General features: G+C 40.7%; 1 protein-coding gene across 1 annotated transcript in view; it reads right to left on the bottom strand.

The window, feature by feature from the left end:
• The window catches only part of DPP10 (dipeptidyl peptidase like 10), an 863493-nt gene that overhangs the window by 715783 nt on the left and 133878 nt on the right, over positions 1-13832 (bottom strand). The window lies entirely within an intron of this gene.

Here is a 13832-nt window from a genome sequence, read left to right as displayed (position 1 = left end):
CCAGTGGCACTAAAAGATTCCGGAGGTTCCAGATACACTCTCACACTTTGCCAGTTCCTCAGAAAGAATACCACATGTTTACAATTTAAGAAAACTTTCCCAGCATTTTACAACTCCCTTACATTTACAGGATGCCATCTCAGCCTGCACCTCAATTTAACCCTCATTCAGTGCACTAGAATTCTCTATTATTCCACCTCATTGCTGACAATATCCTTTCTAATAAAAGCCGTGTGTCCTGTTATGGAAATAACCCACACAATTCTGTATGGAAATGTTTCATCCTGCAGGTTCACAGGCACCTCCTCTTTCCTCACACAAGAGGGTGAAAAACAGATCTCTTCATTTCATGATCACAGTTCTGTCACACACCTCAGAGTAATCCACAGATCTCACAAACACACCAAGCAGTACAACTATGCCTGACACAAAACACTCACTTTATCCTGGAGAGCATGCAGATAAATGCTCAGGCAACTCTCATATCCCAGTTTGCTATTGCCCTTTGAAATACAATCACTTTTCCGTGCTAATCATATTATGTACACAATTCTGAATTTCAGTGATGCATGTGGATCCTTTAGATACACATTCAGCTCTTTCCTTTGCTCACACACATTGGAGGGTGCAAAACAGATCTTATCACACTGTAATCACAGCTCTGTTGCACACCTAAGTAACCCACAGTTCTCATACCACAAACACATGTTTACCAAGCAGGGCTAGCTACTGCCTTCACCATTTAGTGTAGGTCCTCCTAACACACAGACTGCACTGGGAGTGTATCCCAGTAATTCCCATTGGCTACTGCCAGCTCCAGAGAAACAGAGAAGGTGCACAGCCATCTTTTTTTTTTTTTTTTTTTTTCCCCTTCAATTGTGGTAAGTGAATTGGCCCATAAGAGGTGAAGATCTTGTACATTTCAGCAATTGTGGTGCTAAGAGGATATCACCTCCTGCAGTCCAGACCTGTGAGGAGTTGTATCACTGCCTGACCTGTAACCCTGAGTGTCTCACAATACTTTGCTGCTGTAGCTCCCAACTTGGGACACTCACAACCAGCCTGCCAGCATGCAGGTCACACCCTGAGTGTGTGTGTAGCTGCAGCTCTGGTCCAGCAGATCTGACCCCAGCAGCCTGTCAGCAACACTCTAGTCACATGCTGCACTATTCTGCCCTCTCCTAGACAGATCTGGTATTCAGGTTTGTTGTCCCTGTAAAGAGTCAATATTCAACACTTACTTTAGTTGAAGTTACCAAATAGTTCAGTTTACACAAAACACTGGATTGGTAGATTAAAAATAAAACAAGTTTATTAACAAAGAGTATTTTAAGTGAACTCAAGTATACAGGATAAAGTTAGAAATGGTCATGAGCAAATAAAAGTGAATACATCCATCTACAGATCTAAAACAATCTAGCACGTTTTGGTTCAAGGCATTGTTGAAGATGGTCTCTCACCCACTGTCTTCCAGCAAGAGGGTGACTGACCCTTTCTTTTGAGCCTCTGGAAAGTGCTGGTGCTGTTGTCTTCTTTGGCGAAAGTTGTTTTGTTTCCTGCCATCTTCTCCATCTGCTTTTCCTGAGGACTGTTTATATGTAAATCCAGATAAACACACGTTTCTTGGTTTAGGTTAGGCCTGCCTAACAAGTTGTGTCTAGGCAGGGCTGTCTGGTTTTGAACATGTGCTATCATCATCATACTGGAGGAAATCATAACTTTACATATACTGTTGCTACATACATTTTGCCATATTCTTGACCAGCAAGTTATTAGTTTTCAAACAATACATCACAAGGCATATTTTGTACAAAGATTATTACAGTGGTATGTAGTGAGTGAATACCAGGTGCTTCAGGACATACAGAGTTAACAGGTATGAGCGTTAACAGGGCATATTGGGGCATTACTGAAAGAGAGTAGAGTTAAGGTTGCTCAGGCAACCTTAAGTGTGCATTGCTTGGTTTTCAGAAATTTTAATTTTGGTCAACTCAGCATTCTGTGAGGGGATGACATACCACCAAGCAACCTTATGTTGGAGTTTTCACCATTGAATTTCCTAGTTTTTATTAAACAAGAAAAGATATGGTTTTGGTAAGAGTTAGTAGTTATTTAGGCAACTGTAGATATGTCCTGCAATTTGCGTGCCTGCTCAGCCAGTCCACCCCCAAAACACACACAAAAGCTTCACCAGCTCTACTTCAGGACACCTCCCCAGCCATGCCCCAGACCCATTCACTGTGTTTCTCCCTCCAACTTGGCCTCCTCTGTGCTACAGTACCCAGACCCTGCCTCCTCCCAGCCCAAGCAGAGAATGCATGTGCCCGAAATTCTCACTCCCTGGAATACAAAAGGTGTCTATTGCCATTACTTTTGCCTTCCGATAACCCAACTAACAAATGGTGCTGGGAGTGAAGAACTGCTATGTTACAGTGGAATGGTGTTCCTGGTCATGTTTCAGAATGGTTGGAGGGTAGAATTTGTGCAGGACCAGTAAAAGAATTCACACCAAAATACCGACAGTTTTATGTTTGAGAGAACAATCATCTGACCCCTGTCCAATAGGTGTATCCCATCAAGAAACAGATGTTTCAGAGCTTATAATGTTTCTGTGCCCATACAATGCACATTTTCTGGTCACCCGTCCAATTTTCTGATTAATGCTCTTCCAACACTTAATAGCTTTCACATTGTCGCGGTAGTAATTATTCAGACACACAAAATCAGAGAAAACTAACACAGCTCTTGGACACAAATCTCTGATGTGATCCAAATTAGCTTTCATATATTGTATGAGAGTGCACCAGATCATTTCCACTCAAGTGAATCACCAGTGTCCTGTATATCACAACCTCAAGTCACTACTTTAGATGCTGCAGAGTGAAGAAAACGTGATGCTAATGCAGGCCACCTCTCTCCACCCAAATCAGCCTGTAGTCAGCAATCCCCATGTCATGGTGTACTCCCTGCTCTCCTGCAAACTTCTGCAACTTCATGATCCAGAATTCACTCATTGTCTCAATTTTAACAGTCAGAAATTGATGGATCCAAGATTTTGAAAATTCAGACCATAGCTAGTTCTTTGGTTTGGTTTGTTTCTCTGCTTACCGGACTTTCTGTTCTCATAGGCTGAGATTATCTATATCAAATTTTAGCCCCCACAGAATTTGGACATTCAAGTTAAAACTCTAAAAACAGAAGTCTACAATGGAAAATGTTATGATTGAGGATCTGTCAACCATGCTAGAAAACACAGCTATAAAATATGACTAGGATAAAATAACAAAACTACACAAAAAACCAGCACCAAACAAACAATTTGAAGGCAGATGAGGTATTACAGAGACTATGGAGAGAGGACAAGCATTTAAATCAACTACATATTATAAACCTACTGTACAAGTTATTTGGGGGTGGGGAAACTGACTGATAATTACAAGGGGAAGGTGACAAGTTGTAGTATATCACCCAAATTACAGTGGCACAGTAAAGTGGGTAATAAAGCAACTTTTCAGCTCAGCATGTGTTTCCATTACAGCATTATCTAGGCACCAGATGGCAAAATGCTCAGGAGGACATCAGTAGGAGAAATGTCACTGGAGATACCTGAATGAAGAACCATGTGGGGAAATTTTATGTTTCTTTCCATCATTTCCAGAAGTACCAGTTTACAAGTCTCTCCTTTGTGTTCAATAAATCCACAGGCATTCGCGGACTTTGTCGTTTCACTAGACTTCCTGAACTAGTCCAAATCTAATAAAGCCAATAAGTGGTCCGGCTGAAGACAGTGGAACTACTCACATATATTAAATTGCATGTACTTACTTGATTTTCTGGATCAGGACCTAAATGCACCAAAGAAATTTGTAAGTGGTTACCACATAAATCAGGTGGCATTCAGCTATTACAAAGAGTTATTCTTTGTTAACCACATAGCAAAACCTGAAGACATGTATAAAGACAAATGGCCAAGTTTTGCCCTCAATAATATCAGTTTAAAACTGGAATAACTCAGCCATCTCATTTGAAATCTAAAGATGACAGTCTGAATATCGAGATTGTTTTTGCTATTGTTGTTAATTACTTTATAGCTGATCATTTCAGCAGAAACATCAGATAATATCAACTTTATCTTGATAAATCCCAAAGGGATATGGTTTTCTTGCTAATCATGCCAGCTTAATCTCCAGCAAGGTGCTTAAAGTGGTTGGGTTTCATATTCAGTTTATGACCATCACTTGTTGTACTACTGAAGCTTTTGACTCCCACGCGATTATCCCAAATTGTCATGGGATAAGAGGGAAGATCCTTTCATGGATTAAATCATGGATCCTTTCTGGTTAGAAAGATGGAACAAAGGATAGGAATAAACAGTACATTTTCAGAATGGAGAGGAGTAACTAGTGGTGTTCCCCGAGGGTCAGTCCTACGACCAATCCTATTCAACTTATTCATAAATGATCTGGAGAAAGGGGTAAACAGTGAGGTGGCGAAGTTTGCAGACAATACTAAACTGCTCTAGATAGTTAAGACCAAAGCACATTGTGAAGAACTTCAAAAAGATCTCACAAAACGAAGTGATTGGGCAACACAATGGCAAATGAAATTTAATGTGGATAAATGTAAAGTAATGCACATTGGAAAAGATAACGCCAACTATACATACAATATGATGGGGACTAATTTAGCTACAACTAACCAGGAAAGAGATCTTGGAGTCATCATGGATAGTTCTCTGAAGACATCCACACAGTGTGCAGTGGCAGTCAAAAAAGCAAACAGGGTGTTAGGAATAATTAAAAAGGGATGGAGAATATCTTATTGCCCTTATATAAATTGATGGTACACCCACATCTTGAATACTGCATACAGATGTGGTCTCCTCATCTCAGAAAAGATATACTGGCATTAGAAAAGATTGAGAGAAGGGCAACTAAAATGATTAGGGGTTTGGAATGGGTCCTATCTGAGGACAGATTAAAGAGGCTAGGACTTTTCAACTTGGAAAAGAGGAGACTAAGGGGGGATATGATAGAGGTATATAAAATCATGAGTGGTGTGGAGAAAGTGAATAAACAAAAGTTATTTACTTATTCCCATAATGCAAGAACTAGGGGCTACTAAATGAAATTAATGGGCAGCAGGTTTAAAACAAATAAAAGGAAGTTCTTCACCACAGCGCACAGTCAACCTGTGGAACTCCTTGCCTGAGGAGATTGTGAAGGTTAGGACTATAACAGGGTTTAAAAGAGAACTGGATAAATTCATGGAGGTTAAGTCCATTAATGGCTATTAGCCGAAATGGGTAAGGAATGGTGTCCCTAGCCTCTGTTTGTCAGAGAGTGGAGATGGATGGCAGAAGAGAGATCACTTGATCATTACCTGTTAGGTTCACTCCCTCGGGGATACCTGGCATTGGTCACTGTCTGTAGACAGGATACTGGGCTGGATGGACCTTTGGTCTGACCCAGTATGGCCATTCTTATGTTCTGGCCATACTGTGGCATTCCTGGTACGTGTGCTTCAGAATTTGTTGGTCACTCATTCTAATAATATGTTCATATCAGGAAAACTGCTGAAACTGAATTAGCGCTGATGGAGGCAGGTGCCACCTAGACAATTTGCTTTTTCCTAAATCCTTAACTGCCAACCATGTGTCAAACACCCTGGTGTCCTCTAACCAGTTTCCATACCCTCCATCTTGAACCCTGACAACTACTACAATATAGTTCTAACTGGAAATTATAGAAGGCAGGCATCCAAAACACACCAAAAGATCACACTGGCTGAAATACAAGGCTAAATCATATAGGCATTCCTTCACAACAAGGTGAAACATTTAAAAGAATTATGAATATATATGTTGTTCTATCCACTCCTATTTAGGACACAGGAACACAGGATTAAGTATTGGGTAAATACTTGAATAGTCTTTGGCCAAGAGAGAGATTGGTGGGAAGGAATGATTCTATAAGGCTGGTGGGTATGGTACTCGCCTCTGAGGTGGGAGACCCAGCATCTATCCCCTTGCTCCAATAGCAATTTACATGCAGGGAACAGATTAAACAGGAGAAACTGAGATATCCACATCCCACAGGACAGTGGTTAAGGCGTGAAGCCTCTGTCCAAATCCTCGCTCCTTGTCAGGCAGTGAGGGAATGTGAACCTGGGTCTCTTATGTCCTGTGTGAATGCTTGAGCCATAGGGCTAAAAGTGATAAGGGAAGCACCTCCTCCTTTGGCTGGATTCTCAGTGGGGTCCAATCCAACAGGCATGACTACCAGGTCAGGTTCTGCAGGTGAGGTAGGCAGGGGAACACCCATCTTCCCCTGGTTTGAGGATCCTGCTGGGGCTTAGGTATGAGCTAAGTATCTGGATAGCTAGAATGAGGCATTATACATGTGCCTAGAGCCCAAAACTTAAATGCCTAGAAGACTTTTACAGTGAAAATTTAAGCACTGATGGATTTTAGGTGCCTAACCCTGTAGGTACCGTCTGAGTAGAGGTTTTGAGGTTCTCAGTGGCACTTACAATTTGGTCCTAGGTGCCTAAAGTGGGGAGTTAAGAACCTAAATTCATTTGTGGATCTGGCTCTTTACGCCAACTACTCTTATTTGACAGGATGTTCCTCTGATGGTTAGAAACCTTCCAATCTTCAGCCTAATTTTATTAATGGCTACTTCATTCCCATTTGTTCTTCTGTCAACATTGTCCTCTAGCTTAAATAGCTCTTCTCTCTCCCTAGTATTTACCTCCCTGATGCATTGAGAGAGCGCAATCATCGACCCTCTGAACCTTTGTTTTGATAGGCTAAACAAATCAAATTCTTTAGTCTCCTCTTGTAAAATAGGGTCTCCATTACCCTGATCATAACTAATATTTATGGAATAATTTATTTCAAATTATGTAGCACATAATATGAACTAACTACTAGATCAGTAAGGCCACATTTTGACCTGATTTATGCTGAGATAAAAATGGAGTATCTACCTTGAATTAAATAGAGTTACTTCAATTTCATCTAGGGTTGCCATGTGTCTGGTTTTCAACCGGAAAATCAGGTTGAAAGTGGGCCTGTAGTGTGTTCAGTCAGAAGTACTGATGCTCCTCTCTGCTCCCTGCCTCTGCCCACCTGCCTGCTGCAGAAACACCCCATCAGGCAGCTGCATCAGGGGCTTGGAGACGTGCGAGCAGCACCAGAACCACAACCTAAACCGGGGATCCCATGTGGGGCAGCGCTTCTCCCCAGGGCAAAGGTATGTTTACAGCACCAGTTCCCATTTCACCTCCTTCCCCATGCCACTCAGATGGGGGCTCAGCCTGGCCCAGCCTGGGAGGGTGGGGAACCCTGCCCTTAAAGCACAGGGCATGCAGCTCACTGAAGACCTGGCCTTCAGCTCGCACACACAGCATGGGCAGGGAAGGGCATTTCTCCCAGCCCGGCTTGCCCAGGCAGACAAACAGACAACATCCTCTGCTTCTCTCCTGGTGATCACAGCCTGCAAATGCCACCACCAGCCTGGCTCAGGGCGTGGGGACTGGGGACACCAGGTCATCAACCCATGCCAGCCCCTTCTCAGCCAGGGCCGACTCGGCAATCAGAACCCCTCCTTAAGTCTGAAATAAATACAGATGAAAAGTTTAAAACTTACAAGCGGTTGAAACATTTACTGGGGTCAAAGAAGAATAATTACTTGCATGCTTCTAAATATTCAAGTATTATTAATTAAAATAGCTTTAACTCTTAAATTAACTTTTTTAAATTCACTGATGGAACTGTAGGTAGCTAATTAAGTAACAGTAACTACCTGTATCATATGTGGTAATTGCTTACCCTAATCATTTGTAGTATAACCTTATCTATGAGCTGCTTTTCCAGTATAGTTTAAAGAAAAGTACTCAGGCCAAGAATAATAAATGATTAACACCAATATATCCCGGCACCTGACAAGTATACATTAATTATTGTATATAACTTAAAACAAAGCCTTATCGTTTCTTCATCTACAGTTTCTGATGGAAGGGGGAGAGATGGTAAAACTTTCAGTTACATTGTTAGTGTAAAGTTATATGCTACCACTAACGGTAAAGCAATGCTCGTTACAACATTTAACAGATGAAGAATACTTTAACTCCTTGCGGTGTGGCACATAATGTTGCTATCTTTCTGAAACATACCATGCTCTTTGCAGAGATTAGTCAATATAACTCACTGAAATCCAGGCACTTCTTAACATGAGAGATTAACAACACAGATCAAAAAATCCCAAAACCTCCTAACCCAAGCATTTAATCAATTCCATGAACTGTTAGCAATTTATGTATTTTGGGGGGAAGGAGGTTGTTGGATGAATTAATTTCAATGAACAAACCTCTCAAAAAAGCCAGATTATCCCCTACAAAGCTCTTCTTGGCCACATGTTGGAAAAACCACCATAACTACATGCTTCCACTTCATCCAATGGAACCTGCAGAGTTTCTAATTAGTCGCTTGAAAGAGGTTCCAAAGACCAGTCAGTCATCAGGGTGAGCCCAGCAGCATGGCTCTGACAGGGAGAATATTTACAGCTGTAGTTCACTGTAGGCTATGTTATAGAACTCTAGTCCAAGGATGATTCGCTGCTTTTTTCCCTCCCTCCTGGATCTCCATGGCTAGTTGCTGCTTTTTCTCCTATTTAACCCTCATTCCTATCTGCAGAAAGGCCCTGGATTGCCTCCATTTCATCGTCCTCCAGGTTACCGAATGCTGCTTGGCACAAGCCTCTCCTAAATCTATGTAAGACTCAGCTTGCTCCACAAAATTGTACCCACTGCCAGAAATGAGCCAAGAATCTGAGACAAATTCAGGAGTGCGCAGAATCTATTGTTATTACAAAGGCAGAAAAAAACATTTGATTTAGTAATATTCCATCACTCCCCCTTTCCCCCCCACCTTGATAATAATTTAATCTACCTCTTTAAAACAAATCTCTATGCTGTTTGACTTGTCAATCCATTTTAACACAATTCTTTTACACATTTATGCTTTGGACATCACCTCTGAGGCACAGTTGCCAATCTCCACAGGGTAAATAAGCACCCTGACTGTCACAATAAACCAAAAATCAAGCTAATCCCATTTCAAAACAAGGCCCTATAAAGGTGAACAAACTCACCACTGCGACGCCTCCTGCTGGTCATCTCAAGAAATTAGCTCTCCAGCCTTCGGAGCACCTTCTGCAGGCTGATGTTCCACTGCCGCTGGCCCGTGTCCCTCCCAGACCTGGGGGCTTCCCCCTAGCAATACTCCCACCAGACTCCTCTCTCTGGGAAACCCCCAACCCTCTAATCCTCACCTTGCCTCAGTCTGGGATACTGCCAGTCATCACTAAGCCCCTGCTCCCTGGGGAAGACTACAGTGTAAAAGCTACTCATCATACGCAAGGGGGTTCAGACGGGCTGCCTTTTTCTGCCTCCCAGTACCTCTATGGGCCTTGGACCAGGCCCTGCAGTCTGGGGCTTGCGAGCCTGGCATTCCCCAGGCCCTCTGGCACTCCCCAGCCCTGCCTCACTCCCAGTACCCTTTCTGCAGGCAGCCAGGCCCTGCTCTCTCCCCACCTGGAGAGAGACTTTCCTTGGGCCTCCTGCTCACAACCTTTTTATACAGGCCAGCTGTGACCTGATTGGGGCGTGGCCCAGTTGCAGCCACTTCCCCAATCAGCTGTCCCCAGCCACAGCCCTCTCCAGGGCTGCTTTCAATCCCTCCTGGGCAGGAGCGGGCGATCACCCCGCTACAGGCCCAAACAAGCCAATCCCTAAGAACCCCAACATTCTATGTAACTAGATCCCCCTGGTGTACAGTTTGGGACTGTGGTGGACCCGCTGTGCACCCCTGACTCTCTCCCCCGCTTTGCTCCTGCTTGTCAGGAGCTACAAGCCAAACAAGCAACAACCTACAAGCCAAAAACTAGCCAACAAGAAACTCACAAGCCAATTAAGCCAAAAACAAGCCCAATTTCTGCGGTTTTTTCCTGCAGGTTTGGCATGTCTGCTCTGAGGTTATATACATGAAATTATGTAAAAGACTGGTAGCTAGCATAAGATGCTGTAAGAATACAAAAATTCAGAACAATTATCATGCAAATAAACTGCTTGACACTACACATATCTCAAATGAGTCCTCTTTATTCTTTATGTAGGAAAACACCAGGAACACAACCTTAAATGTAGTCAACTTGTAGTTATCCTAGTTCTACAAGATACTCCTGATTAAAAATAGATGGCATTCTTATTAGCACTGATATAACTTACTTCTCAGGGAAAAGGTACATCATTGTTTGCACATTTCCTTTCTTGAATCTTATCATCTCAGCCACAGCATTTACTTGATATCCCTTGAGTTCTATTTGACGAATGATGGTACACAAACTGGGATTTACTGAGCATGAATATTCTATAAAGGACTTGGGGATTCTGTGTTCACTGACTCCATTATTAGCCGAGGCAGCTTTGGTTTTGATTTATTTTTAATATATGTATATAAATATTTGGCTCTCCCTTTTACTCTACACCTAAGATATAACATCATCAACATATTCTTAGAATAATTTATATTCATTGCGAACCAATTGCTCAGAAGAAACATGAGCAGAGTTTACATGTGTTGGTGGAAATAACTCCAAAACCAGTATATGCCCATATGCCTGTTTGCATTCAAATAACTGGTTGAACATTCTTGAGGTTACAACATATACAGTAGAAACTGCTTAACTGGGACAACCCAGTTGTCCAATACCAAAAAACCCTGCAGAGCTTCGGAACTCTGCCAGAGCTTTAGTCATGGGGTTGTTAGAAATACAGAGCTTTGAAACACTGCCTCAAAGCAGAATTTAGAAGCTCTTGTGGAACTTCAAAACTTCGGCTGTAACTGGGATTTTGGCTCATAAGTTCCCACATCCCTGTTAAAAATAAGATATAGGTTCCTAAATCAGTTAGGCATTGTAATGTAGAGCACAGCAACACCTTTAAAAATCTATCCCTTGGGTTGTAAGCTCTTTGGGAAGGGACAGCATTTTCCTTCTGTGTTTGTACAGCACCTTGCACAGTGGGGTCCTGGCCCATGTCTAGTGCTCCTAGGTGCTACACTAAAAAAAATAAATAAGAATAACTTCAGTATTTTCAATATTCCATTGTACTTCTATAAATGCTTTTAATAGGGAAATTTATCAAATTTCATTTTAGTTTTTTAAGGCATCTGTAAAGATTTCAAAGACCACCACTGTGTTTGCCTGATAATCTACCATTTGGCAAAATGCATTACTATCCAACTATCACTAGCAGAAAAAAAGCTTGATGTTATAATCAATCAACATATGGCTAAAGAAGCCAACTTTTACCCTTATGTTTGGGTCAGGTTCCAGGTCATTTTTAGGGGGAGGGATGAACTTCTATTTTCTGAGTCATAATATTTGCTCAAGATTATATATATATTACACACACACACACACACACACACACACACACACACACACACACACACACACACACACACACACACACAATAATTGAGCAAATACACACACACACAAAGTCCCAGCAGATCTTTCCGGTATGAAATGCATAGATTATGGACTTACTGGCAGCAAACAAGATGATCAAATCCACAGGTAGAAGTTAGAAGAGAATGGAATTTCACCCCAAGGAGAGGAAAAATAGGACTATCTATTTCTGCTCCTTTTTGAAGATGTGCAATGGCAGTTTTCAGGGAGTAGAATACTGACATACATAATATGAATGATGGTATATGAGGGTACATGAGATATCCACTGATATGTGCCGCCTATATGAAATCAAGACCTGCAGTTTAAAATTGCAGTGCAATCACTTTTTCTATAAATTAGTAATTAAAATAGTCTCTATAACATGGATTGATATACTACAAGTTATACATGAGTAATACCCATTATTACATTTTAGGAATTAATATAAATGTGTAAAAGGCATATTATCTGAAGACTTTCTATACAATTTTTATTTCTCAGATTTAAGTATATTTTTAAAAGCAGACCGGATGCATTATGTATGATAATTTTGTCACAGTAGTTTTTAAGAGATAGTAAACCATATCCACTCACATGTTGTGCATTTAACTGAAATTGTTCATTTCATTTTAAAGGTCACGGCTGTATAATTCTGACTTTTGCAAATAGGAATATTTTCAAAATATAAAGTCTAACTTTACTGTGCATGTTTAAATATTCATTTGACTGTTTGGTGGACCAGACATGACAATCTATTTCTTTTTTCTTTACAAGCTACTCCATGAATAAAAAGCATTGCAGATCATTTGAAACAAATTAAAAAAATATTCTGCTGTCATTCAACAAGAACCAATTTATTTGATTAAACAGAACAAACTCTGATTCCACTTATGTAAGTCTGAAGAACAAGCTAAGCAGATTTTACTGTATTTCATTGAAATACTTTGATATAAACAGGTAAGGAAGAATTATTTTGATAACTGCCAAACAGCAAATTAATATTGTGTATCAACCAGAGAGTATTATATGACACATAAGATGCTCTTATGCGATAGTTTACTATTTTTTATTTTGACTCATGATTGCTTTAAACTCATGAATTTTAAACTGTCTATTTATATAGTGATTAAGAAAAAATGTCCACTTAAGTTTGAAAACACAGTGCAAATTAGTTACATACTCCTCCACAAAGACCAAACTTTAAACCAGCATTATGGGTTAGATATTCAAAGTGCCATACATCTAAAAATAAGTATTTAGTTACAAACATTGATTTTTCATGTTCCAGCACAAACATTTATGCATGCAGCAAATATCTAGAGAGGTTAAAAATCTAATTGTGCAAAATCATCCTTTTAGAGTAGTATCATGCATAAATGAATGAAGTCAACAGCTAATAACACTGCTCTACAGCCAAAATGGTTCTGAAATAAATGTAGTCCAACTTTACTAATTCTGGGTCACTGAGAAAGAAAATGATGCTTAAAATTGTTGATTGGCTCTAGTTTTCAAGATATTCTATTGGATCAATATATACGACCTTTGACTTGGGAATGGCGGAGGATAACTGAGTTATAAAGGAAAGGGATCTCAATTTAAACCAAAAATGACTAAAATACATCTTTGACTGGATCTATGAATAAATCTATGACTGGGTTTGGACAGTACTTGCTTTTGAGGCAAAACAATGAATGATGCAATCTGAAGCTGGTATTGCATCATACATGATATAAATTGCATCATGTTATTCCTAGAAGTAATGGATGATGCAATCATAACGAAGCTTACATCACTCTGCTGAACAAATTGCCCTATATCAGCTCTAGAAATCATACAGTGTAGTGCTCTCTTATTTGTCAGTGTTTGATTTTGCAAAGGGACACATTTCTGTTTAGCCAAAGTGAGCAGAGATGCCTCGTACTTGTGTGAACAGTGCAGATAACTTCTGCTATGTTTGTGGTGAAATGACTTTTGCATCACAAAAGCACAGTCTAACCACTATGGTTAAGAAAGCCTATCACCTTTCTTTTGGCTGAAAAATTGGAGATCAGGACAAGAGGTGGGCCCCACACATATGCTGCAACACTTGTGCAACAAATCTTCGCCAGTGGTTGAACAGGAAAAGGAAATCTATGCCTTTTGCAGTGCCAATGATTTGGAGAGAGCCAAAAGATCATAGCACCAATTGTTACTTCTGCATGGTGCCTCCAGCTGGGAAAGGTGTGTCAAAGAAGAAAAAGTGGACTGTGTATTATCCAAACATTCCATCAGCTATACGCCCAGTACCCCATGGAGAAGGACTGCCAGTTCCTG

Source organism: Gopherus evgoodei, chromosome 11, assembly GCF_007399415.2.
Source record: "Gopherus evgoodei ecotype Sinaloan lineage chromosome 11, rGopEvg1_v1.p, whole genome shotgun sequence".
NCBI classification, from domain to species: domain Eukaryota; kingdom Metazoa; phylum Chordata; order Testudines; family Testudinidae; genus Gopherus; species Gopherus evgoodei.
Note: the sequence above shows the minus strand (reverse complement) of the source record. Positions and strands in the feature narration are given on the sequence as shown.